This window comes from Eptesicus fuscus, chromosome 11 (assembly GCF_027574615.1).
Source record: "Eptesicus fuscus isolate TK198812 chromosome 11, DD_ASM_mEF_20220401, whole genome shotgun sequence".
Taxonomy (NCBI): Eukaryota; Metazoa; Chordata; class Mammalia; order Chiroptera; family Vespertilionidae; genus Eptesicus; species Eptesicus fuscus.
The window spans coordinates 50,650,882-50,675,549 of NC_072483.1; the positions used below are offsets into that span (position 1 = coordinate 50,650,882).

The 24,668-nt window shown below is 47.5% G+C and overlaps 1 protein-coding gene across 1 annotated transcript in view; it reads right to left on the bottom strand.

Moving 5' to 3' along the window:
* Positions 1–21,254, bottom strand: part of WIPF1 (WAS/WASL interacting protein family member 1) — a 113,428-nt gene extending 92,174 nt beyond the window's left edge. The window contains exon 1 of the mRNA XM_008138538.3: positions 21,177–21,254. The gene's annotated coding sequence lies outside the window, so the exon portion shown is untranslated. The remainder of the gene's footprint in view (positions 1–21,176) is intronic.
* Positions 21,255–24,668: the final 3,414 nt, after the last annotated feature.

Here is a 24,668-nt window from a genome sequence, read left to right on the forward strand (position 1 = left end):
GACTTGATTAAAACACACATCTGATGATATCCACTGGCTAAAACCCTATTCCAGTCCTTCCGGAGCACTGGGCCCTGGCCTACATCTCTGGCTGCGTCCTTCGCCCTCTCCCCACAGCCACACTCTCCCGCTTTCTTTGTCTGGACTTGGTCAACTTATTCTGACCTCAGGGCCTTTGCAGTTGACATTCCCTTTGCCTGACGCACGGTTCTCCCCGGGTATTCATGTCTGGCTCCTTGTCATTTATATCTCAGTTCTCAGAAGCTTTCCTGGGCAGCTGTATCTCGAGGAGTATCCCCAACATCCTCTTCCCTCCATCTGTCAACCTTTTTCTTAGCACATCTCACAATTAATTATCTAAGTAACTAATCTAAGTATGAATTATGCATTAATTTATCTGATAGTTATTTGTTTGCTTGTTTACTATCTGTTTCTCCCTTCTGGAACACAAGCAACTCTCAACAGTGAGCACAAATGTTTGCTGAGTGAATACGTGAAGCAGGAGCAGGCTGCAGAGGAGCGAGGTTTGGTGGTGACTGCCCTGAGAGAAGGGAACCTGATTGGTCAGTGGGAGCAGGATGTCCGGGTGGGTGTGGCTGCAGCTGCCTTAGAGACCAGGGGCGGGCTATCCTGCCTGCCCTGCAGAGGAAGGCGAGGCCTCAGAACAGCAGGGTGAATGATCTTCATCTTCTCAGCAGAGGAGGGCGCTGCCCTCACTGGCTGGCACAGAGCCCCTAGCCGGGCCAGCTTAATACTGTAGATACTCCCAGCAGGAACAGGCCTGCACTCTAGTTCCCTCTGGGATTGGCATTTCAGATGGTGAGCACCTCGCAGACAGGAGGCGGGTGAAGAGCATCTAACATTTGTAAATGCCTCCAGTTTACAAAACTCCAGAGGAGCTCAGAAGAGGAACATGGGACTTAAAATAAACATGCCTGATTATGGTTCCATACAGCGGCAAGTTTAGCTGCTTTAAAAGAGTCCAGAAACCATAGGAGGAAAAGTGTAAGTATAGAATTACAACCATATTCAAAGCCAAGCGGAGCTAATCTGAGGGTTCTGAAATAGGGCGACCAGACATGTGAGGTCCCGATAAGTGTTTCTATCTTTATGTCGTTTGATTCCCAGCCCTCGACAGCAGCAACCCCAGATGAAGCCAGCCAGAGTCGTCAGTGTGTTTTCTCTGAGGGAATACCAGGGCCTCTTTGACCAGAAGGCTCTGCACTGGAGATCCAGCAACAAGACAAAACAAAAAGGAATGTGGTTCCTGCTAAGAGTCCTTGGGCATTTATCAGCCTACTGTATGGATTTTGAGAGGTATTTTTCCAGGAAGTATTTGGAAGAGATACTCTGAGTCTATGAGAACAATGATGAAAGTTTTAACAAGCATTGGTAAATGTTTATAGATCCGTATTTACTCAGATTTCATTTCTAGGAAGAATATTCCTGCTTTACAAATTAATTTTTGTCTTAATGTTGGAGGGGATTAGGCAGTAGAGAAGTTAGAGACCGATGAAAGAGGGACAAAAAGCATTTCTCTATAAATATGCCCTTCGGTGAGCTCTTTCCCAGGAATTAAGGTCAGGAGTGAAGAGGGAGGGATGGAGGGAATAAGGTCTTTCGGACCAGTGGTGGGAACCAGGCCACAGAGGAGGCTTTGCGAATAAGGTTGTGCCCTAGAAAGAGTCACTGTCTTGACCTGAATTTCGGAGTAAATGCCACCAGTTTACAGGAATTGTGGCTCAACCACTACCAAAACCCCCAGGGAGCTCAGAAGAGGAACATGAATAAAGGGTTACCTTGGCAGAGAAGGAACTAATAAAACATTTTCCCCTTCAAAGCCCGTGGCTAATGTTTCCCAATTCAACTTTCAACTAACGGCAGCCATTAATAGTCCTCGTTTTAACAGACCAGAGAGAAAGATGACGATAAATGTGGGAACAAAACTCAGGAATCCATGTTCCTCCCCAGCCTCCAGCCCCCTTTGCACTCGGATGTCGAGTGTGACTCGACACGGTTAGCAGTAGAATAAAGGAATCGAAAAAAGCAAGCGAGTGCAAAGGGTTTAGGCTTCCAGGGGAGAGAGGCAGTGAGCTCAACACTCGCTTTGCTTTTAGCAGGACTTTACCTCTGAAATACCCCTCACCCGGCGCACACCCCCCAGAGACAGCGCGGAGAGCAACCTGCCCAGGCGATGCCAGATATGAACGCGCACGGTGGAAGGAAAACACACGCAGTTTTTTGTCTCTTTCCACTTTCCACCACTGAGCTCCTCTGGTTGAGCTCAGCGGCACAAGTGCCTTGGATAATCTAGAAATTGCTTCCATATGTGGGCACAGGAAAGAATGTGCTCATTGGCTGCCTGAGAAAGGAGCTCGGGGCAGCCTCTCCTTCCTGCCAGAGAATGTTTCTCAGGCTGGAGAGAGCCACGGGTGTTTGAGCTGTGGGAGATCACGGGGAGCATCTCCAAGCTCCCCAATTTAGAGATGAGGAAACTGAGGCCCAGGTCACACAGTGGCAAAGCTGCAGCTAGTACCTGGGGCTCTCTGCCTGCCTTTCTTATTTTTGAATGCTCTTTGGCATGCATTCATTTATTTATTCTTTATTGTTTGAAGTATTACATTTATTTTTTTAATTAATATTTTTTGTTGTTGACACTATTACAAATGTCCCCCATCTTCTCCCTTCCCCACTAGATTTGGTCTTACCCAAGAGTGTTCTTTATCTTAAATAGATAGGTATCAATAACTAAGCAGATTATTAAACAGACAGAATTGCCTAGGTGGGCCTGCCATCCCTGACACAGCCAAGGTGCCAACGCCCACGTCCAGGCCTCAGAGCCCCAGGCTACCTGTTCTGTGGCCGGATCCCCAGGGATTTTGTGAAGAATATACCTTGTCCTCAGTTCCCAGTGGTCCCTAGCCATTTTCTCTGGGGTCAGGTCATGTCAAACTTGAATGAATATCTAAAATACACAGCAATCACCTTGAGGTTAAATGTGTCCACTTTTAGGGGTGTTTCCTGAGCACAAGTTCTTGAAGTGATGTGACCTTCTCATTTGGAAAGAAACCATCCTATTTTTCTCAAGTTACATATCGTCTTTCCCTCTCCTCTTTGCAAACGCCTGCTTCCCCTACCCTCCCTCCCCAACCCTACCTCCTGCCACACACACACACACACACACACACACACACACACACACACCAATTGCTTGAAAGAAGGACCTGTAGCTAATTTAGTTTAGCAGCAGGACGGTAAGTTGGGATCTGGACCGGCAGGCCTAGGACTGAAGGCCAGCACTTGGGGCCAGATGCTTACAGGAAACCCGGCTTAGGGGTGCAGGGGGCTCCTTTCACTCTGCACCGGGCCCCATGCCAGGTCTCCATGGCCCCAGACCACTTCTCAGCCTCAATGCCCTGTTAGTGCAGGGGTGGCTCAGAACTTGAAACAAAGGCTCCATTTAGGATTCAACAGAGAGTAGTCTGCAAACACCCTCCTTTCTAGAGAAATCTCCCAACCCCAAACTTGGGTGATTCAAGCCCGAATCACATCATCTCGAACTGCCTGACCCGGGTGGGTGAAGGAGGGCAGTTTCAGATGCAGCGGTGGAAAGTCAGAATGACGCTCGAGTTCCCAGCTCAGCCAGCACCAGCTCGCCCCACACCACTTCCACTTCTCTTTTCCAAGCAAAGTGCCCCCAACTTGATGCCTAACTGCTCCCCAGCCAGCCTGATTGCCCCTAACTGCCCTCCCCTGCAGGCCTGGTCACCCCTAACTGCCCTCCCCTGCAGGCCTGGCCCCGCCCCCCCAACTGCTCTCCCCTGCAGGCCTGGGTCCACCCCAACTGCCCTTCCCTGCAGACCCAGTTGCCCCCAACTTCCCTCCTCTGCCAGCCTGGTCACCCCCAACTGCCCTCCCTTGCAGGTCTGGTCCCTCCCAATTGCCCTCCCCTGCTGGCCTGATCACCCACAACTGCCCTCCCCTGCTGGCCATCTTGTGGCGGCCATCTGTGTCCACATGGGGACAGTCATCTTGTGTGTTGGAGTGATGGTCAATTTGCATACTACTCTTTTATTAGGTAGGATAGAGGCCTGGTCCATGGGTAGGGGCCAGCTGGTTTGCCCTGAAGGGTGTCCTGGATCAGGGTGGGGGTTCTCTTGGGGCATGGGCGGCCTGGGCGAGGGGCCTGTGGTGGTTTGCAGGCTGGCCACGCCCCCCGGCAACCCAAGTGGAGGCCCTGGTATCTGGGATTTATTTATCTTTTATAATTGAAACTTTGTAGCCTTCTGCAGAGGCCAGGGCAGGCCAGGAACTTTGCTTCCTCCATCGCTGGGGAAACCCAAGCCTCCTGCTCGCTCCATGGCCGCAGCCATTTTTGTTGGGATTTATTTATCTTCTATAATTGAAACTTTGTAGCCTTGAGCAGAGGCCTGGGCCAGCCAGGGTGTGTAGGAAGCTTGGCTTTCTCCATTGCTGGGGAAACCCAAGCCTCCTGCTCACTCTGTGGCTGCAGCCATCTTGATTGGGTTAATTTGCATACTCGCTCCTGATTGGCTGGTGGGTGTGGCTTGTGGTGTAGCAGAGGTATGGTCAATTTGCATATTATTCTTTTATTAGATAGTATATTTACTATATATGAGACAGAGAACTAGGGATGTAACACTAAACATAACCCTAGAACAGTGGTGCCTCCTTTTAGGGACCTCAGAGGACCTCAGGTTCTCTATATCATTCTGTTTGTGCTTTCATTTCACTATAAACTGTACTGGATGGAATTACTGCACACTCATTCGACTACGAGCACTCTTACACTATGAGCAGGTTCTGTGTCTTATTTGTGCCAAGACAATGCACCATGGATACTCAACTGTTCTCTGTCTGAACAGAATTAAAATCAGACCCCTACTCCCTCCATCAGCCATGAACTCTGCTCCCCTCCTTGGTCCTCCATCACCATCACTGCCCACAAACTTTTAGTGATGGATGAGTGAAGAAAACCTCTTCTAGGGTCATGAACCCTGTGTTACTGGATCTCCTTCTGTAGAAGTCTGACAGCTACAATAAGACTGGTTTCTACATGCCTGACACATTTCTATTATAATCAGTAATTTTCAAACTACAAGTTGCTGCCTATTCTCTAACAGCCAAATCAATTTAGTGGGTTGCAACTAGCTCCTCTTTCAAAAATATAATAAAAATAGCCTGACCGGTGTGGCTCAATGCTTGATCATCGACCTATGAACCAAGAGGTCACAGTTCGATTCCTGGTCAGGGCACACGACCAGGTTGTGGGCTTGATCCCCAGTGGGGGGTTTGCAGGAGAAAGCCAATCAATGATTCTTTCTCATTGTTAATGTTTCTATCTCTCTCCCTTCCTCTCTGAAATCAATAAAATATATTTTAAAAATATGTATATACTAAAAATGTATTGCATTGGGTAAGAATGGGGATTGTTTTATAGAACTTTTGTTTCTATTATCTATCTATCTGTAATGGATCGCAATGAAAAACGTGGATCACAGTTAAAAAGGTTTCAAAACGCTGGTTTAGACGATGCATGCTCCTTTTTGTTGTGTTTAAACTCTAAAGCACGTGTAGCCTCCTACATTTACATTTTCTCTCTTAAAAATGTTTTTGACTCTGGAAAGAATCGAAGGGACCCACTACCCTGTTTTCCTAGGCCCCAGGACACACAGTGCAAGGCTCCTCTACAGAGGACCGACTTTATTTGTGCAGTTCTTCCGCCTCGGGTCCTTCCCATGCACCTCATGGGGGGAGGGGGAGGAGGAACTCAGTGTGTTAACTTATGCAACAGGGTTAGTTACAGCACACCCTGCCCTCTAGTTCCTCCAAGGAAGCAGGCCATTACTGGTTTCATGAGAGTTCATACGTTCCCATTGCCGCTGAGACAATAAATTCAGGAGAAGGTGCGGCCCATTTACACCAGCCCAGTGCTTGCCCACAGCAGGACCCTCTGCTCTCCTTGACTACTCAGCCACTTTCCGGACCATCCAGGCTTAGGGAGGGGGAGGAGCAGCAATAAGTCAGAAGTCTGCCTGTGCCAAGGAGGCATCACAGGAGGCGGGCTGACCCTGGAGCAGCACGCTCAGAGACAGGATGTGTCACCAAACTGCCATTCTAATCATTTCTAGAGGCAGAGGGACCAGGGACTCGAGTATCAAAAACTTTTACATTGGAGTCCTAGCTCTGCCTCTAGTTTTTTGCTTCATTCTAGAAGAGTTCTGGGTCACATCAGAAAAAAAGAGATCCTCTTGTCCTCTGACCAAGAGCAGGGGTCTGCGGGTTTGAGGTTGGAAAGGCCCCGTGGGGCTGGTGAACAGCGCATCTCCCCGAGAGCCTTCCCGGATCAGACCGGCCCTAAGAACAGGGTTGGTTTTGTTCTACCTTCTGCTCGCCTGAGAGCTTTTCCATTGTGTCCATCTCTGGGCTTGAAAAGATGGTTAGATAACTGCCACAGGAGAAATCACCATGGGGCTGACAGTACTGTGGGGCCTGCAGGAATAAAGCACCCCTACCCACTTGGTGGCCCAGAAAGGAGGGTGCTGTGGGGACTAATGGTCAAAGTCTCTGCAGGGGTTGTGGATAATGGCCCTCAAGTTTCTTCTCTGCACGTACAGTTTCAACCCCCCCCCCCCCCCCCCCGCCCCCAAAGCTCTTGCTGTGGGTGGGGTCACACAAGACCAGGGCTGAAGTCAGCCCCAGCCAAGGATACTCCGCAGCCCCCGCTGAGCCCTGAGCAGAGCCCAGAGGTGGGAAAACAGTTCCGGGTGCCCTTCTGGCCCTAGGTTTCTGTCCTTATCTGATAAAAAGCTGAATTCTTCCCCATTCTGGCTTGTGGGGATCCCAGGTCATCGATCTGCAGGTACAAGGTTGCCTGTTGATCCCAGATGAGTCCTGTGTTGACCTGCCCAGGTGGCTGGTGAAGCAGAGCTCCCGGGAGCCCTCTGCAGGCTCCTGGGCCTCTCCCAGGAAGGGCCTACTCTTTGGAGGCCTTTTGGACGCCAATGTCGCCAGAGCTCGAGGAGGCCTGGCTGCCTGACAATTAATCTCAGCAGCATGGTTTTGAGAAATATTTTTCTTTATGAAAACAAGGTGACCATTTCCCTCTCTCCCCCATCCCCCTCACTGAACTCTGCTATACACTGAGTTACTTTGATTCCTTCACCCCCAAGACAAGTAATGCGAGCAGAGGGTACTGGGGACAGGTGTCTGCTCTCCTCCCTGGAACTGCCCAGAAAGCAGAGGCTCAGCGCTGGGAGCTCCGTGGGGCAGGTGCCGTGAACACACGGCCTTCTCCTTGGCTGGGCCTACTGTGCGCTGCCCTGGAAGGAGGTGTCCAACTACACTGCTCACATCTGTACGGCAAGGTTCACCTGGTCCCACCCAGCAAAGAAAGATCATCCTAGGGTTCACCTGGGATTTAGTAAGAAAGGCATTCCTAGGATAGTGTATGCACTCCCAGGCAGGGGAAGGAGGGCTGGACTGACACTCAGCTCTTGTCTGGGCTCTTGTCTCAACTCTGTTACCAACAGCCACCGGCCTTGCGAAAGCCATCCAACTTCTCTGCGATTCTGTTTCCTCACCTGGGACATGGAGGTCCGGCAAAACGATCTCCATTTTCACTTTGCTTCCCAGCTCACACGTTCTGGGATTTTATGAAAGGCTCTCCATTTTATCGTTGACTAGTATAGTCTTTGCCCCACTGGCTGAATGTAACTTACGTTACTCATTTATTCTTGAGAACATAATGGGACACCGGTCACTGACACCAGTCTTAGGCGGAATTCGTGATACTCGAGGAAATGTTTCTTCCTCCTTAGAGACCGCTGAAGTCTTAGGGGGTCAATGAGAACGCATGTCTGTGATGGGTGTCAGGGGTCAAAGTGGGTGATTCAGATACAAAGAGCAGGGCCTTCTCCTGGTGGATCAGCCGTTGGTGTTGACCGTCTCTAATTGTCCTTTTCTCAGTGAGTTGGTGACCGTAACCCAGAATCACGCAGGGAAACAGAGGAACAGAAAGCCTAGGTACTCCCCAGAACACTGTACCAGTGCTCAGCTATCTTTCCAATTGGACGATCCTTACTGGAGGGAGGCGGGGACACCAGGGTTCCGAGGGGGCTCTGAAGCCACCGGCCGGGACTGAATCTCTGGCAAGTTAGCTGCGTGAACTTGGGCAAGGTGACTAACCCAAACTCCTCGTCTCCACAATGAAGACATAGAGCCTGCCTCATAGAGCTGTTATACGGATTCAGTGACTTAACTTAGAGCATTTAGAACAGTGATGGCGAACCTATGACTCGCGTGTCAGCACTGACACGCGTAGCCATTTCTGATGACACGCGGCCGCATGCCGAGGATTAAACATTTGCTGCTCCTGAGGATGAAACATTTGCGAAATAATGTTTTATCCTCAAAGGGACACACTACCCGAGTTATGCTCAGTTTTTTGGCGAAGTTTGACACACCAAGCTCAAAAGGTTGCCCATCACTGATTTAGAACATCGCCTGGTCCACAGTAAGCGATCTATGTTAGATGATATTAGTATTACTTCTCTAAAAATGATTGCTGGAAATCTGAAGAGAAATACTTCATTCCTGACTTCTGTGTAAGCAGGAGGAGAGCAGACATCTTCTTATTTCTGCTTCCTGATGAGTTCTTCCTAAGGGCAGACCACAGCTTAGTCCCTCTCACCAAGTTTCCCTGCACTTTCAACCCCTCCGCCCTCTGCCCCAGCAACTTCACTCGGCCAGGGAGCTCCTTACCCCTGCGGAGGAAGTTTAGGATCCAGTCCCGTCACCCCTGGCCTCCCCATCCCACTCTGGGGCTTCTCCCTGTAGCTCAGGACCACCTGATTCTTTCCCCTGCTGTCACTGTTGACCTCTGCTCTCTCTCCACCACCAGGACCCTCCTCCCTGTTCCTCGCCCCCTCGTGTTGCTGGGGCCAGAGCTGAAGGGGAGTAGAGGGAAAGCTTCTCCTGGGGCTCCATCCTCTCTTGGGCTTCTGGGTTGGAACTCAGAAGGCATTTTCTCCTTATCTACAGACGGTGGGCGGGCTCTCTTGGACACCGTCCTAAGGTTCAGCTTCCCAGTCAGACAGCGTGTCTAACTTCTCTGTAAAGCAGGGTGTCCACAGGGGCACCATTTGCCAGAGTGTTGGTCCAGGATCTTTCTGTGCACAGCTGGAGGCCCTGTCATGTTAGCACCAATCTCGGGAAGCAAGAGCAATGCACAGTTTCTTGGATGCCACCCAAAATGGTCTGCCTCTGAGCCAAACAGCAATGTATTATTCCTCAGACCAGAAGTAAGAAATGCAAACAAGAGCCTCAACCAGCACCGGTCACCACCACCAAGCAACAGTCTTGGTAGAACTCCCCAGGGAAAGGCCCCCCCCCCCCGGTATGTTTACCCACTCCCAGGAATCAGCACCGTCACAGGGTACATCCTCCAAAGCATGCACTACAGGCACCTGCATATGCTGTGTTGTCTGAGACGGCACACACAGCACCACAGTGAGCAATGACCTCTGCCTTCTAAGAAACTACAAAGGCTGATGAATATAAAGCTACAGCAATACATGTGTTTTCCCATTGGAGTCTGGAATTGGTACTTCCTGGTCATATCTGAAGTGCTCTTTAAGTGGGTTTAGCCAATGATGTACCTGGGCACGCCTGTGCTCGCACATGCTCCTGTGTGCGGTAGACGGTGAGGAGAGGTGGTTTAGGTTGTGAGGACGTGTATGCTAATTCAGAATAAGGATGAGTACAATGGGTGTGTGTGTGCATATAGTGAAGTAGTGTGATTTTCACTGCATGTAAATGAAACAAGGTCTACAGACAGACCGGGACTCATCCAGCTCATAGCCAACTCCTGCAAATAACATCACAAAGAAAACCTCAGGGTAATAGTTAACGTTCTTTCTCCTGCAAACATATAGGAAGGTTCAAATAAAAATGAACAACTGGATGAGTTTGCTGAAATGTAATTTCACATTTATATATTACACATAGCACACAATAATGGTTTAGCTAAATGAGAGATGTGATAGACACACACTTCTCTCCCTTGTTGACCAAATACCTAGTCAAACACGGGCACAGTAACATCTCAGACTCATCCTATTCCCGACTGGTAAGTTAAAATGTTAACCGTTACATTGTCTAGACAGCGCCGTGTCCAGAGATGTTCCATCTGTCCCATCACTAGCCTCAACCTTCTCCCCATTCTTACAGATATTTGCAGACTGCCTATTGTTGTCAAGGTCATGTGACCACTAGGCAACAAAACTGGGATTAAAATACAAGTGTTGAACTCCTGGTTTACTGCTCTTGCCACTTTACCACTCTACCGTCAGCAGATTCAATGCAAAAGGAATTCAGTAAGTGCGCCAGTTGATAATCAGGTCTTACCCCTCATGGGAGTTAATTTTCAAAAGTCTACACTCTCTCTGAGGATTGACAGACATCCCAACCCAGGGCAGGGTCAACGTGAAGTCAGGGCAGGGGCATCAGCAAATGGGGCCCCAAGAAGACGTGTTTGCAAATTCCAGTGCCACTGCTGTGGTACGCAGCGAGAGGAAAGCTGCCAATGCCCCCGGCACCTTCCCTCACTGTGCCACTCACGGGGCAAACCCTCAGGCAGCGCCCTCTCGAGGTTCGCTCCACCTCCGGCCAACCGGGCACCCGGAGCCCGATCCGCCCGACGACTCTGGCTAGTCGGGGCCGGTGGGCTTCTGGCCTTGAGAGTGACCTGTGTTGTTAAGTGGTAGAGTCCAGGGTTCCTCAAGCCTGCGGCACACATGGAGACTCGAGGGCTAAAGATTTCCCTGCTCTCAGACCTCCCGTCTCAAGATTAGCGCCAAGGAACCAGATGGATGGGGTTCATTCTGTGAACTCATTCCCCTCTCACGGACCTTTGGGGTTTGCACATGAACACATAACCCGGGGAATTCCTCTGGCTACATTAGTCAGGACTCTGGCCCCCGTCTCGCTTGGGAACTCGTGTCTTCTCCCTGATTTAGTGTGGCTCCCTCTGGTCACACAGGTCAGTTTGCTTGTCTTGTCTGTGACACTTTCCCAGCGCGGGGCCTTGGTGTATTCCAGCCTGTGAGGTTTGGCAGAATGCACGCTCTTATCTGTCAGGGGACCCCGATCTGGACAATCCAGCCTCATTCAGGAGACCCAGCCTTCGGAGGATGCAACTCTCCCGGGTTCTTTTTTGAACACGATGTCCCTTTATGAAGCTCCCTAGCCTTTAAAGCACCAGCACTGAAAATCGAGTTACACTTGATGGTGGCAGATATCAAGGACTCACAGGGTTCCTTAATTTTTAGTTCCAACCTGTGCTGCCCAGATGCAATCTTTCTACCATCTGTCAGGTTAGTCACAAAGCGCTGTTATTATTCTGAGCTACACAATGTTGGCCCCCACCTACCCGAATGCAAGAAATTTGGCTGATTGATTTAGTCATTCTGTTCATATAAACGAATCCAGTTGTACAGCTGTTTCTGATTAGCCAATGTACTCCTGGAGTTATATACAAATAATTTTATAATGAACTCAGCAACTGCAAGGACAGGAGAAATGGAATCTAGTCTCACCTCCCAGAAAAACAAGTGGAAGCAACAGGGCAGGGGCTCTCAACAATGCTCCAGATTTGAATTCCTATCTGCTGTGATTCATTTTTCCTCTGGACGTAGTTCAGAATAACTTATACCTAACGCTCTCAAAGAACCTTTGTCTTCAGACTTTGGGATTCAAGAAGGATGCCTCGCTAGCTTTGCAAGCTCAAAATGCCTTTAAAATTTCCCATCTTCGTGTGTTGTGACTTTCTGTTTTTCCCATCAAAACATTTATATTTCCTGAGACCATTTCTCAAATAATACACTTTTAGAAGGAAAAAATGAAGATTGACAGGTCCATATTTACCTTATTATAAATAGAAATCAAGTGTTTTGTTTCATTTCAATATAGAGTGATTAAGCTCAGTGAGCTTAGGCCAAGTTTTCTTCTCCAGTTCTGTAAGAAATCCTATGCACATTAGAAAATTGAGGAAAAGGCAGAGCATGAATAATTCAAATGAATGGATTTTTTTAAAAAAGAGGTAAAGATAGTGACAAGTGCTCCCTAAAGAAATAATCTGAAACAAAACAGGAAAAAGAGATTAGAAATTTAATACTGCTAAAATGAATTAAGCTGGCAAGAATGTGGGAAAATATATAATTTCCTATCGTGTGAGTCGAACTAATAATTACTATAACTTTTGGAAAGTAATACCACTTTGGGGATTCTGACAGACAGAAATGAAAGCTTCTGAATGTTAGCAGAGTCAAACTCACATACAAGAATATTCAGAGAACTGTTGCATTAGCGCAAAACTTGAACCAATCTGATTAAGTAAGCAGCCATGACATAAGTGAGTTTTTAATTTGGAGAGGATGTCTATAGCATTTTGTTATGTTGAAAAAAATCTGGATATCAAAAAGGTATCTGCATCCTGATGTTTATTGTAGCACTATTTAAAATAGCCAAAATTTGGAAACAACCCAAGTGCCTATCAACAGATGAATGGCTAAAGAAGACATGGTATATATACACAATGAAATATTATTCAGCCAAGAGAAAAAGGGAAATCCTGTCATTTGTGACAACATGATGGATCTTGAGGGCATTAAGCTAAGTGAAATAAATGAGACAGAAAAAGACAAGCACTGTATGATTTGACCCATATGTGGAATCTTAAAAAGCTCACCTCGTAGAAACAGAGTAGAATGGTGGTTACCAGGGGCTGGGAGGTGGGGGAATTGGGGAATGGTTGAAGGGTACAGACGTGCATTTAGAAGACGAGTAAGTTCTAGGGACCTAATGAACAGCATTGTGATTATAGTTAACAACACTGTATTATCCTATATAATAAAAGCCTAATATGCAAATCGACTGAACGACAGAACCACCGGTCTGTGGGGGATGGGGCCAGCAAGCCGGCAGTGCCAGGCCAGCCAAGGCGGGTGCCGGTGGGCAGAGGGAGGGGACAGTGATTGGGGAGGTGGAGGGAGCGGTGACCGGCAGCAGAGGGGCAATCGGGGGGTGGAGCTGGCTGCTCACCAGCTGGTGCATCCCCTGATTGGCCCCCAGTCGCCTCCCACAGAGGGAGGCCAATGGAGGCAGCAATGGCAGGCGGCAGCAGGGCGATGGGGTGTGGGGCCAGCTGCTCACTCGTTGGCGCCATCCCCTGATCGGTCCACAGGTAACCTCCTGCAGAGGGAGGCCAGACGGGGATCGGGCCTAAGCAGTCAGTTGGACATCCCCCAAGGGCTCCTGGACTGCGAGAGGGCACAGGCCTGCAAGGGAAGGGGGACCCCTCCCCCGAGTTCATAAATTTTCGTGCACTGAGCCTCTAGTATTATATACTTGAAAGTTGCTAAGAGACTCTATCTTAAATGTTCTCACCACAAAAAGGAATAATTACATGACATGAAAGGTGCTAGCTTATGCTATGGTGGTAATCATATTGTAATATAGAAACATATCAAATCATCACAGACCAGCTGGTGTGGCTACGTGGTTGAGCGTTGACTGATGAACCAAGAGGTCGTGGGTTTGATTCCTGGTCAGGGCACATGCCGAGGTTGTGGGTTTGATCCCCAGTAGGGAGCGTGCAAGCAATTGATGTTTCTCATGGATGTTTCTATCTCTCTATCCCTCTCCCTTCCTCTTTCTCTAAAATCAATAAAAACATTAAAAAATCATCACATTGTACTTCTTAACCTTACACAATGTTACATGTCAATTATATCTCAATAAAAAAATATTGTAGCCTGATGTGCACTGTTTCTAGTTTTAATAGAAAAAATTATATATGTGCATATATATTTGTATATAGTTATATCAGCAAAGAGAAAATTGAAGGAGTATCCTGATAATATTGATTACCTCAAGGGGTTAGAATTTGAGAAAGATATGAGAAAATTTATTAACTTTTTCTTTTTGTACTTCTTTCCTTTCTGTCTTATTTATATCAAGCATATAATACTTCTGTAATCTGAAGAAAATAAAAACTATAATTTAATTTTTAAAAAGAGTCACATTTTCAGCAAAAATAAGAACGCAAAGACTGGTTTACAAATGCTGAGCGCCTGGCCTGGTGGTGAACAAAAACCTCTTCCTAGACCTAAGAACATGCTGCATCATCATAGCAGAGTAGAAAAGATGTATATAAAAATTCTGTACAGAAAGGAATTTTATGGTTAAAGTAATTCCATAACACCCCCTCACCCTCTGCATAGTTCTTTAACTGAGACATTTTTTTTTATTTTACTTCTTCCGGATCCTCATCAAAAAGGGAAAATGACCCTGGCCAGTGTGGCTCAGTTGATTGGAGTGTGCACCGAAGGGTCACAGGTTTGATTCCCAGTCAGGACACCTAGCCAGTAGGGCACAGACAGGAGGCAACTGATCAATATTTATCTCACATCAATGCTTCTCTCTCTCTCTCTCTCTCTCTCTCTCTCTCTCTCTCTCTCTCTCTCCCTCCCTCTCTCTCTCTCTCTCATCAATATAAACATAAACATACCCTCAGGTGAAGATATTTTTTTTAAAAGGGAAAATGAAGGAGAGAAAATTATGATGTTCAATTAGTAAGGCTCTAGCTCCAATACCTTGTCAAATATCACTCAAGTATGCCCCAGTTTTATTTTTTTATTTCCTTTTCCCTCTATCTAGCTTATTCCCAACAACATTCAAACATGGTTGTGTAGCTCCACACAAGTTGAACAAACATCTAGTTTTTTAATTTGTCTTAAAATGTGAGGCATTTAAAAAAACACACAAAACAATGCTAAAACACGAAAGAAAAGAACAGTGTAGAATTTTACCCACAAAATCAGAGATTATTTAAACTGACACATTGGGTTATTTCTTAAACCATGCATAGCAATCTACTAGTAATTCTGGCCCTACTAGGTACTATTAGGCATTGCTAAAGTAAATTGCTTTACTATTTTTAAAAGGTTTTAGAGGCCTTCAACTACTTTGCCTTTTTCTAGACCCTCAAAATTCAAATTAGAAACTTCAGTACCACAGGAAAGCTTGTCGTGGTGTTCCTCAGCCTGAGATCTGGGAAAGACAACTAGAATAGTTCTCTTCTACTCTCCCTCCCCACACCCCTCTCAATCCATCACCTCAGTCCTTCCTGGAAGTCCCTCCCCCAGCACTCACATTGCTGCTTACCGGACATGGGCCTGTTAACAGCCCATTTTTTCCTCTTATATCTCAGGCAGATCTGACTGTCTCCATCATTTAAATATCCATCCCCATAACACAAGACTGTTGTGGTTAAGACACTGAGCTCACAGTTTACATTCTCAGAAAAAAAAAAAAAAGCTAAGTACATGTTTCCTGAAGATCTTCTCCAAGGTGCCCTTCACGTCTTCCTGTGGCCCCAAAGGTTGCGGGTTCGATTTCCAGTCAGGGCACTTGCCTGGGTTGTGGGCTCAATCCTTTGTAGGGGACGTGCAGGAGGCAGCTGATTGTTATTTCATTCTTACATGTTTCGCTCTCACATCAATGGTCGATGTTTCTCTCTCTCCCTCCCTCTCACTTCCCCTCTCTAAAAATCTATTAAAAATCTTTTTAAAGAAAGAAAGAAAGAAAGAAAGAAAGAAAGAAAGAAAGAAAGAAAGAGAAAGAAAGAGAGAAAGAAAGAGAGAGAGAAAGAGAGAGAAAGAAAGAGAGAGAGAAAGAAAGAGAAGATCTTCTCCAAGGTCTGAAGGTTCTCTGCTTTCAAAATTTATTCTGCTGGGGCTGGGGGTCGGGGGAGTCTCAGAGTTTCCTGAAATATTATTTGATAACATGTTCAACACTTCAGCTTTGCATCACTCTAAGATGTGCCAGATTTCTCTCTTGGCCCCACCCAGCCCTAAATTCTTCAGTCAACAGATAAAAATCTCCTGCGTACGTATGTCTATAGAAAAATGCTTGGGAGGTTTCAGAAATGGGCTGAGGAGACACACAAGTGTTTGAAAAACACGAAATTCAACCAACTGCTCAGTTGGCCTGTGGATGCCAATGAAATGACTATATTTATTCTGTCACTGAATTGGTTGGTTGTTTGACTTGACTCAATGGATTGATTGTTTGGGCATCATTAGCAAGAGCTAACAGGTGAGCCGATGGTCACTGAACTGGCAGTGCCAACTCTAATGGGTGACTATGAATAACTAATAATGCACCAGTCACATATCTCCATGCCTACAGCAGAAGGTGCTACAGCTGTTAAGAATACAGTAGCAGTATAGTAGCACTATGTTATAAGGTGTACACATTACATGCATTTAAAGTAATCAAGTATGAGGATTTACTAGAAGAGGCAGGAACCAGCTCATGGAGAAGAGAGCATTTTGGCTCTTGAGAAGAATGTTTTTACAACGTGAACCATGTTGAAATGAAGCTACTAAACTAGTGAAATTTGTAGGTGATTGTGCTTCCTGTTCATTTTAGCTATATTCTCCATTTATCGAGTATTAGCAAAGTCTATTATTTGTCTTCTCAAAAAGTATTTGTGGCCCATAAAGAATCTATAGGATTCAACATCAAGCGAAAAGAAGTAGCTGTGTGGGGAGAAGAACTGGCAATGCAAAAGCATGCAGACGGGAAGAGAAAAGAGCCCCCTACGGGAACAGGAGTATGCAGTACCGCCAGAGCTGAAACTAAGGGTTAGAAGGGCAGAGTTTGGAATCAGACTGCCCCGGGTTTGAATACTAGTTACGTCACTAGCTGTGTGACCTTGGGCAAGTGAGCTCACGTCTCTTAGCCTCAGGTGCAGGACCTACCTCACAGGGCTGTGTGACCAGAAATGACTCAATTAAATGACAAATAGTAAGTGGTAATGTTAAAGAAAAAAAAAAAAAAACGAAGGAAAAGAAGGAAAGTGGATAGGAAGAAAGGAAAGAGAGACTCTTTTAAAGCTTGGGTCTGATCATAGAAAGTTTTGAAAATCCAATTCACTTAATTTAATATAACTAAGAGATCAAAGGAAATTAAAAAGAAGAAATTGAGTTACACTGGAAAGGTGGCTTATTAGATGGGGAAAAAATATATCCATAGTAAGCAATGCCAAAATGTTAAATTTGTATAACATCATAGCAACATGTTTTTACGATATGAACCATGTTTATTGAAACTTCTAAACTAATGAAAATGGCAGGTAATTGTGTGGACTATTTTTTTTAGCTGTATTTTTCTTTTATTGAGTATGAGCAAAGCCAATTTATAACTAATATGAAGACTAATAGTGAGCATGTTTCCGATCAATCAAAGTTCCCTGACCCCTGGCCACTAAAGAACACAAAAGCAGGGGGATGTCCACCCCACAGGCTTAGGTGCTATCCCTGTGACCTAAGCCGTCTGGCCTGGGGCAGGCAGTCCCACTGGTCACCCCATAGTGACAGTGACCACTGCGTGATGGCCACAGTGTGGTACCCTGACACTTCCTGGTGCCGAAGGGCCAGGAAGGCAGCAGTCTTTGGTTTCCAGCCCTTCATCTGCCCTGATGATCTCGGCAGAGTAGGCTCCACTGGGGAAGCAGACACCGAGGGCGGGGAGCCCCAAGGACTGAGATTCTGTTCTGTGAGATTCCTTCTTCGCTGTTAAGAGAATACATGAGGTGACTGGTGTGGAACTCTCAATAGACTCCAGACAGCTAAGGGATTGTTAAAAACGTTAATTTATATAAAAAGCAGTTCCTCTGCTTAGGCTCTTTTTGTACTTCTGTGTGGAAAGAGGACTAGCAACACGGCTTTATACAAGCGAACACTGATGCGAACAGTAACGACCCACAAATACTGACCGGCAGCACATCTGCTACGTGTCCCACGTCCATGACTTCATCCCACGCTCAGAACAAGGTAGGTTTTAAAGGTAAAGAAACAGAGGTCTCAGAACTTGTAAATGACAGCGAGCTGGGACTGCAAGGAAGCAATTCCTGGCCTGCGCGTTAACCTTTAGCAACTCTGCCCTTGGCCGCGCGTCAGCACCCCCAGGGGGGCTTTCAAAACCTAGATTCCTGGGCCTCACCCCCGACGAACAGAATCAAACCTTTATAAACTTCTAGGCACGCCCATGGCTAAGGACCAGCATACTTCAGCGACTAGTTAAAGCGTGTTGGGCGGAATCGCATTACTCAACTAATTGAAGGTATTCTGGGGGCTTTGATGAGCCTCGAGTTTTTACTATTCCGAAGTACACAAGAGACGGAGTTCCTGATTTTGACAAATGTTGGGCTGGGCAGCACCAGGAGGCCCCGTGAGAAGTGTTCCCTTGTCACAGGGAGGCAGGACCTGAACTGCTCCTCAGCTGCAGCGGTGAAGGCGAAGCACAAGGCGCAGGTGTCTATGCGCCCTCCCCGGCCTGGCGCGTAGCAGACACTTAATAAACACTTGTTAAATGGACCAGCAAATGAGGGAAGGACCGACTCCCTCCAGCTGGATGTAATTGCACTCTCCTCTAAATTCCCTGTATTTGATCCGTACCGTTTGTTGTTGTTTTTTAACCTTATTTACTACATTCTGTCGTGCATTCCTGCTGTTTGAAACCATGTCTCATTTCTCCCAGAAGGTAAGCATTCGGAGGGCAAACATCACCTCTTTCTGAGCTAGGTGTCCCCCTCTACTCCTAGCACAGGGCACAGCAGGGGCCCCCAGCAGGGACCCTAGGTGCTGGATGAGTGTCTGGCTTGATCCCACCTGTGGCCCGATTCACACGTGTGGGCAGTGGCTGTGCACGAGGAATAAGCGTCCCAAACCGTCCAGTGCCACGGCATAACCGTGGTGCTGAGCCTCAGTGGCAGAGAGGCCTCTGCATGGAAGTCCCTGGCAGCGTGGTAGACCTCACTGGAGGGCAGGCTTCAGGAAGACCGTGGCTCTGGGAGGTAAAATCCCAAATATCAGGAGCTTAAAAGTGAAGACATTATAGCAACAGGTAACAGGTACTTTGGCTTGATTTTGTTCTCCTGATGTGCATTGTAGAAAACATGTATGTCCCTAAAATCACAACCTGAAACATCCAAAGACAGTGACACAGACCCAGTAACCCACAAAAGAGGGTTCATCCCCGGCTAGAGGACCTGAGACCGTAAACTTAAAAGATGAGGCCATACAACTTCTCTTCGCTGCCCCCCATCCTGCCACGTCCGCTCTTTATCCCTCTGTGTCTTGCTGCTACACACTCCACGGTGTCTGGGTAGCTCCCCAATGCCTGTGCTGTGCTGCTTTTGGCGGTTTCACACCCCATTGTCACACTTGATCCTCGTACCTTATGACTTTCAGTAGCATCTGCAGAGTCTGCTGAGGGAAGTCTATGAGGGAAGGACCGACTCCCTCCAGCTGGATGTAATTGCACTCTCCTCTAAATCAACGGGTAAGGAAGGGGCTTCTACAGAGGGCTGGGGGTTTGGTCCCTGAGAAACTCGACCTTGTGGGGATAACAGGCAGGTACAGATACACAGCAAAAGGAGAAGGCTGTGTTTTGAACACTGTGAAGATAAAAAAAAAATGCTGATGGGTTTCTTTCTTTTTTTTAAAAAAAAATATGTTTTTGTTGATTTTAGAGAGAGAGAGAGAGGAAGGGAGAGGGAGAGAGAAGCCTTGATGTGATGTGAGAGGGAAACATTGATCCAGTGCTTCCCACACGTACCCAGACCAGGGATGGAACCCGAAACTGGGCACGTGCCCTGACCCGGGAATCCAACTGGCTACCCTTCGGTGCATGGGACATGGCTCAACCAACGGAACCACACCAGTCAGGGCGACGTAGGGTTCCTTCACCTCAAGAAGTAAAAATGTGATTTATAAAAACCGAAATGGAAAATTTCTCAAAATTATTTTGTTAATGATAGAAAAGGGCATTTTTTTTTTTTAAGGAAAAAGATGCCAATGAATCAAAATGAAACTACTGTTGTTTGAAATTGCCTTTGGAAACTGGCAAAAGAAAACCCACCCAAGGCGCTCTGCCCAGGGGCTCCCGGCCGCAGGGCCTGGAGTCTGGGGTCACACGGTGTCAGCAATTGGGGGTGGGACCCAGTGACTATCCAGGGGACAACAGTGACATACAGTTTTCAGAAAAAGGGACCGAGTCCGCCCAATCACTGCTGACCACTGGAGAGGCTTCCTGGACAACTGAGATGAGGCCAGGAGCCCAGCCCAGGAGGACTGTTCCTCGGGGATTAGGCAGGACCAGAGATCTGGCCAGGTTGGGTTCCTCACACAGACACACCTTTGTTCGTCCCAAACAGTTCACTGTCTAACCACCAGCTGAAGATCTGCCCCCCTCACCCCCATACTGCCCACTGCCCCCCACCCCCGCCCGCGACTGGGGCAGCTGTTTCCTCTTCCACTTGCAACTTTCTCTAACTGTTCTTTTAAAATAAAAGAGAGACTTATTTTAATAGGAAAAAGCGGGAGAGGGAGACTGCAGTGCAGCTGTCGGGAAGTTCGGAGAGGCCCGGAGGCAAGGCGCTGACCCGGACTCGAGGTGCCTCTAAGGTCCGCGCACACATCTAACGCGCGTCTACCACGACCTCAGAGCGAGCACCAGTCCGGGGCCACCGGCGGGCGGCTTGTCGGGGAAACCGATCTGCGGGATGGGCACGAGTCCCCGGCGGAAAAGGCGCGGCAGCTCCACGGCATGCCCCGACCCCAGGGATGCCCAAGTCCCCTCGGCCGAGCTGGGGCGTAGATGCGGCCCAGGCTCCTTCCCGCGAAACCCCCGTCGCGGTTAACGACGGCGCCTACGGTCCCGAGTTCCCCGGACGGCCCGGGGTCCACGGAGTCCAGGGGCGCGCCCGGCCCGGGAGGCGCCCGCGTCCGGAGCCCCTTCCTTCCCGCCCCATCGGCCGGACGGGCAGGGCGCGCGGGCCGCGGGGCCGGAGACGCGCCCCTCCCGGGGCTGCGCCCGCGCCCACCGCCTGCAGCCGCGGCCGAGGCAGCCCCGACGCCCCCCGCTGCCCCGCCCGCATCCCCCGCCGGCGCCCACCCAGCGCCAAGCCGCGTTTCCGAACTCCGTCCCCCGCCCTGGGGTCCCGGGTAGCCGCGGGGTCTCCACGATCACTCCCCGGAGACCCCGGAACCTGGTGGCGCCCGAGGCGGCGGCCGCGCGTCCCTTACCACGCAGCGACTCCGGGCGGCTCCAGGGCCCCGCGGCGCGCCGGGCATTTTTTCTGGGAAACTTCTCCCTCGTCTGTGGGGCAGGCTGAGCCGCCGGGCAGGAAAAGCGCTCAGCGCTGGGAGGCTGCGACCATCCGGGAACTTCTCGGCGATGTAAACCCTCCCCCCTGGGCTCCCGGTCCCCCCGCCCCGCCCTGCGGCCCCGCCACATGTGGACGCGCCGCGAGGCCGCCGCTGGCCCCGGGCCCTCTCCTCGGGGCGTCCCGCCAGCCCAGCTTGGTTCGGAGGCTCAGGGCCCCATCTGGCCTCGGGCCCCCCCAGGGGAGGGCGGCGGGCGCGAGGTGAGTTAGAGTCTGGGACGTGTGTGTTGTTCCAACCTCCTCCCCTGCGCCGTGGGGGACACTGCGGCTTTTGCAGAGGAGAGGGTAACTGGAAGGGGTGTCCAATCGAGGGCCCTTCCCCCCAAAGACTGCATCCTTTCCAGCTTTCCGCAGCTTTTTCCCATCGCCATCTCTTCTCAAAAGAGAGGGTCCAGCATTGAGATACCTTAAATTCACATTGATTTTTTAAAATGCATTTTAAAATGGAGTGGAACCCACTGTTAACTTAAAAATAAAAGGCCAAAGTAAGAGGCAACGAGCATTTATTTGAGAACCCAAAGAAACACTGGTTCAGGTAGAAACAAATCCAAATAGTGTTTCCACTAGGGGGTGAAGGCAAGGGGTTTTTATGAGAAAAGGAAGGGAATAATTGCCTGAATAGAAAGAAAGAACTTCTATTGGTGTTAAAAAGTCAAGGAAAGAATTTCAGTAGATGCACATAGGCTTAGCTATTCTTTAGCTATACATGATGGTGCTGATTCTAAAGAATGGCTTTAATTTTCAGTCTGCTTTCCTGTTAGCTTTGCAAATAGCTTTGGAATATAGTGTTGGTTTGACCTAAAGTTTATTTTGCCCAATTTAAACATTCCAAAGGTTTGAGGACATAAGACAGGTAAGGCAGTTCTGGGGTAGCAGCTCTGACTCCATTTTGAGGTGGATCCATTTATGTTATTTTTCACATTTCTCCTGTTTGATGATCTTTCCTTGAAAGCATCTCTTCAACCATTGGAAAGCAAAACTGATCCGTTTTGAAAAGGACGGTATCATCTCATCGGTATCAGCTCCATTGTTAGAAAGTCTCATTCCTGTTAGGTCGTGATTTGCGTCAGAGGGAAAGATCTTTCCTTAGGAGCTTAGGCCACATTTCAGCAACAAGAATGCCAGAACAGCCCTGGCCGAGGCTCAGTAGTCCTTACACCAAAAGTCTGAGAGTTCAATTCCCCGTCAGGGCACATGAGCTTTACCATCATGAACTTTTAAGGACAAAAATCTTCTGTAATTTCTAGAGGTTTCTCATATGACATCCCATAGGCCTCAGTAATCACCTGAAAATGTTAAGCAACCATTATCTGGGTGGTGTCTTTATAGAGTCAAGCTATGCAAAACAAAGTTTTATAACAGCAAAATTTTCTATAATAACAAACAAAATGACAAGTCCAATTTGGAGATCTGAACCAGGAGGCAATACCTGCAGTCAGCCAGCTGAAAATATCAAAGAACTGTGGCTACCAGTGGGCACTGTATTTAATCATTCGGTTTGTGCCCAGATCTTACCTAGTTCCATTTGTACTTCACCAGAGGTGTTTTATCCAAGTATAATAAGTAAATATTAACAGTAGAGCAAAACCCACCTTCTTTAGCTAGAATATGGTTGAGAGCAATTATGTTGTCTAATACAACTTGTCTAGGGAATGCAAAGATTTTTTTTCTTGGGTGGCTATTTTTTTGGTGGTAGATCCAACAGTTTCTTCTAAGGTTTTGCTAAGTTCCTAATCATGTATTTATTCACTGCAACACTGGCCCAAGGAAAAACGTATTCTTTGAAATCTGACCTTTGCAGGGGTTGACATCACCAGGAATTGAACGCCCTTAACTATGTGTGCAACAAGTTGCATGTTTTGACCTATGAAGTAGGTTTAATGACGATGCCCATTGGTGAGTTATCTTTCCAGGTAGAAATTTATGGGGAAAAGGAAACAATAACTATTATAGTGAGTGCTTAGACTCTCATATTACTTGTGAGATAGGAAGGAACAAAAAAAAAAAAGAAAGGTTTAGATTATACAAGCCTACTCCAGAATTTTGGGTTAACTGTCCACAACAGATGCTGTCTGACTCACTTCCCAGTGATTTTTCATTTTAATTCCTCTGTTGGTGGAGCAGTCCAGTTTGGGTGCACGAACTTTCTTTAAATGGGAAACATGAACCCACGCGTCAACACCCTTCAAACTGGCCGCCCACAGGTTAGTGAAGAGTCCCTGATACAGTCCTTTTCCTCTTGGGCAGGTTCAAGAGTCCTTCTGAAGGTGTCTTTTCTAATACACATATTCATCTGGTTACATATTGTGCTGTTTAACTTTTTGTTTCCTTTATTTAATTGGATAACAAAAGCAGATAAAATTAAATGCACAGGTCAATCTGTAAATATTTTTAAAAAATGAAAGCTTATGTTTACCAAAGGGGGCAGATCTGAAGAAGAATTGTAGATGTCAGGGTTGAAGTTTGATATATCTCTGATGATGCCATCAGTTATTCAGGTAAACTTTCCAAAGGGCTTATACAGTATCAGGCACAAAATCTATCTAAGCATAAGCTATTATGATGACTTCTCTGAAGCTTATATAAAATCATTTACATTCATTTTGTAGGGCTTCATGGAAAATTTATTTTCAGGTTAAGAAAAAACTCTTTAATTTTGGGAAGTTTGTAAAAAAAATATATGTGTGTGTGTATGTGTGTGTATGAAAGATTTACAAACACTCTGTCAAATAGGATCATAGGTCACGTGAAACAAAATTTAGAACACACATGAAAAGCTAATGAATATTCTGTTAAGACCCTCCCCTGAGATCTCCCCTAGGATTCAAGCCAGCAAAGGAAAGATAAAAAAAGCCCACCCTTCCTTCCTACACAGGCATGCATCTTCTAAACTCCAAGGGACCCCATGAGACTTGCAGCCAGGGAGCCGTGGCAGCAGCAGCTCGACAAGGGCTAACCCCCTGAACCTGTCCCCAAGGCCCCCTTTCCTCTGACTTCCTCCTGTTGCTGCTTCTACCCTAAGCCCTCCCTTGGTTTCACTGTCCCCAGCCTTAATAAACATACTCTCAAAAGCCACCTGGACTCGCGCTGTGAAATCTTTCCTACATGAAGGCAAGAACCCACACATTACCGGCGGGCCCGAGGCAGACAAGCCCTGGGACCAGACCTCATCCGGTAACACTGTTACCAAAAACATTATTTTTCTTTCATCTTAATTTCTAGTGAAAGCTAAAAGCTAAGCAACTGTGAGTAGCCATATCAGTATTTTATGGATTGGCAAACCCACACATTTCACAACCTCTACAAACATAGACTCTTTCACTAGAAACATATTTCATACACCCTCTCAACA